The 2500-nt window shown below is 54.8% G+C and overlaps 6 non-coding genes across 6 annotated transcripts; all 6 read right to left on the bottom strand.

Annotated features, from left to right (window-relative positions):
• Positions 1 to 294: 294 nt before the first annotated feature.
• TRNAP-CGG (transfer RNA proline (anticodon CGG)) lies at positions 295 to 366 on the bottom strand. Its single transcript has one exon. It is a non-coding gene; the product is annotated as a tRNA-Pro (tRNA).
• A 139-nt stretch (positions 367 to 505) lies between these two features.
• Positions 506 to 577, bottom strand: TRNAP-AGG (transfer RNA proline (anticodon AGG)). The gene has a single exon. It is a non-coding gene; the product is annotated as a tRNA-Pro (tRNA).
• A 395-nt stretch (positions 578 to 972) lies between these two features.
• Positions 973 to 1044, bottom strand: TRNAP-UGG (transfer RNA proline (anticodon UGG)). The gene has a single exon. It is a non-coding gene; the product is annotated as a tRNA-Pro (tRNA).
• Positions 1045 to 1454: 410 nt separating this feature from the next.
• TRNAP-CGG (transfer RNA proline (anticodon CGG)) lies at positions 1455 to 1526 on the bottom strand. The gene has a single exon. It is a non-coding gene; the product is annotated as a tRNA-Pro (tRNA).
• Positions 1527 to 1665: 139 nt separating this feature from the next.
• TRNAP-AGG (transfer RNA proline (anticodon AGG)) lies at positions 1666 to 1737 on the bottom strand. The gene has a single exon. It is a non-coding gene; the product is annotated as a tRNA-Pro (tRNA).
• Positions 1738 to 2132: 395 nt separating this feature from the next.
• Positions 2133 to 2204, bottom strand: TRNAP-UGG (transfer RNA proline (anticodon UGG)). Its single transcript has one exon. It is a non-coding gene; the product is annotated as a tRNA-Pro (tRNA).
• Positions 2205 to 2500: the final 296 nt, after the last annotated feature.

Genomic DNA, 2500 nt, shown 5'->3' with positions numbered 1-2500 from the left:
CGAGTGACAGAAACAGAAGAGGAACCAAGCCGTGAAAATGGGGAGCCCGCCAAAGACCTCTGGCACCTTACGGGAGAAGCAGAGCCATAGCAGTGCATGAGCTAAGAAAGAGCTTCCTCGGAAGGCTCACAGAGTTCCACTTGCAAAAAGCTCCGAGGTGGCGTAAAGATAACCCTCGTTGAGAAGCACCGCCGCGTGCATGACGCAGAGCCAAGCGCCCTTGAGTAAGACCGTTGCAAAAGCATACTGGCACAGATGGGGAGAGAAAGAGCTATGCCAAGCACGCACCAGGCAGGGCTCGTCCGGGATTTGAACCCGGGACCTCTCGCACCCGAAGCGAGAATCATACCCCTAGACCAACGAGCCAATGTTTTGACCAAGCCGTGCACTGGCGTCGATACTCTCACATTTGTCGGCTTGGTCAGCCGCAGAGGACGGTGTGCTTTAGTTAAAGGGAGGCGAGAAAAAGAAGAGCGCTCAGGCTCGCCCTCAGACAGAGAGAGCAGGGCTCGTCCGGGATTTGAACCCGGGACCTCTCGCACCCTAAGCGAGAATCATACCCCTAGACCAACGAGCCAACGACGGAACTGCTGCGTTCCAATTTTCCTGGCATAAACAGCTGTGTCGCTTGAAGCGCCTGCCTGGCACCTCCAGAGAAAAGCTTGGCTCTCGCATGGAACATCCGCAGAGAAGTCCATGAGAGACGATGGAGAATTTGACCAAAAATGTGTTTTTGAAGCGGAAGAGCTGGGGAAAAAAGGAGATACGCGTGGGCTCAAAATCTGCACCCTGTGCATGCAACAAGCAATCTAAGGCCAGCCGAGGAGAGGGGGAGGGCAGTGGGAGGGCAAGCAAGAGGGAACATACCGCCTTCCCAGTAGTGAGTTCCAAGAAAAATCAATTCAACAGATTGGCAGCCATTGAGAGAAGCACGTCAGGCATCAGATCGGCAGCAAAGGTTTCCGTAAGCAAGGGCTCGTCCGGGATTTGAACCCGGGACCTCTCGCACCCAAAGTGAGAATCATACCCCTAGACCAACGAGCCAGTGACGGAGAAAGGGGCCACGAGGCGCCTTGCTCACTCTCACAATTTGGCACAGGATGCAGCAAGCGCAAGATCTGACAGCAGTGTCAGAAAAGGCAGGAGGAGTAGAGAGCAGCCGAGTGACAGAAACAGAAGAGGAACCAAGCCGTGAAAATGGGGAGCCCGCCAAAGACCTCTGGCACCTTACGGGAGAAGCAGAGCCATAGCAGTGCATGAGCTAAGAAAGAGCTTCCTCGGAAGGCTCACAGAGTTCCACTTGCAAAAGGCTCCGAGGTGGCGTAAAGATAACCCTCGTTGAGAAGCACCGCCGCGTGCATGACGCAGAGCCAAGCGCCCTTGAGTAAGACCGTTGCAAAAGCATACTGGCACAGATGGGGAGAGAGAGAGCTATGCCAAGCACGCACCAGGCAGGGCTCGTCCGGGATTTGAACCCGGGACCTCTCGCACCCGAAGCGAGAATCATACCCCTAGACCAACGAGCCAACGTTTTGACCAAGCCGTGCACTGGCGTCGATACTCTCACATTTGTCGGCTTGGTCAGCCGCAGAGGACGGTGTGCTTTAGTTAAAGGGAGGCGAGATAAAGAAGAGCGCTCAGGCTCGCCCTCAGACAGAGAGAGCAGGGCTCGTCCGGGATTTGAACCCGGGACCTCTCGCACCCTAAGCGAGAATCATACCCCTAGACCAACGAGCCAACAACGGAACTGCTGCGTTCCAATTTTCCTGGCATAAACAGCTGTGTCGCTTGAAGCGCCTGCCTGGCACCTCCAGAGAAAAGCTTGGCTCTCGCATGGAACATCCGCAGAGAAGTCCATGAGAGACGATGGAGAATTTGGCCAAAAATGTGTTTTTGAAGCGGAAGAGCTGGGGAAAAAAGGAGATACGCGTGGGCTCAAAATCTGCACCCTGTGCATGCAACAAGCAATCTAAGGCCAGCCGAGGAGAGGAGGAGGGCAGTGGGAGGGCAAGCAAGAGGGAACATACCGCCTTCCCAGTAGTGAGTTCCAAGAAAAATCAATTCAACAGATTGGCAGCCATTGAGAGAAGCACGTCAGGCATCAGATCGGCAGCAAAGGTTTCCGTAAGCAAGGGCTTGTCCGGGATTTGAACCCGGGACCTCTCGCACCCAAAGCGAGAATCATACCCCTAGACCAACGAGCCAATGACGGAGAAAGGGGCCACGAGGCGCCTTGCTCACTCTCACAATTTGGCACAGGATGCAGCAAGCGCAAGATCTGACAGCAGTGTCAGAAAAGGCAGGAGGAGTAGAGAGCAGCCGAGTGACAGAAACAGAAGAGGAACCAAGCCGTGAAAATGGGGAGCCCGCCAAAGACCTCTGGCACCTTACGGGAGAAGCAGAGCCATAGCAGTGCATGAGCTAAGAAAGAGCTTCCTCGGAAGGCTCACAGAGTTCCACTTGCAAAAGGCTCACAGAGTTCCACTTGCAAAAGGCTCCG

Source organism: Phyllobates terribilis, unplaced genomic scaffold, assembly GCF_046119375.1.
Source record: "Phyllobates terribilis strain yellow unplaced genomic scaffold, ASM4611937v1 Scaffold_5__5_contigs__length_657084704, whole genome shotgun sequence".
Classification (NCBI taxonomy): domain Eukaryota; kingdom Metazoa; phylum Chordata; class Amphibia; order Anura; family Dendrobatidae; genus Phyllobates; species Phyllobates terribilis.
This window is presented reverse-complemented; position numbering and strand designations above follow the sequence as displayed.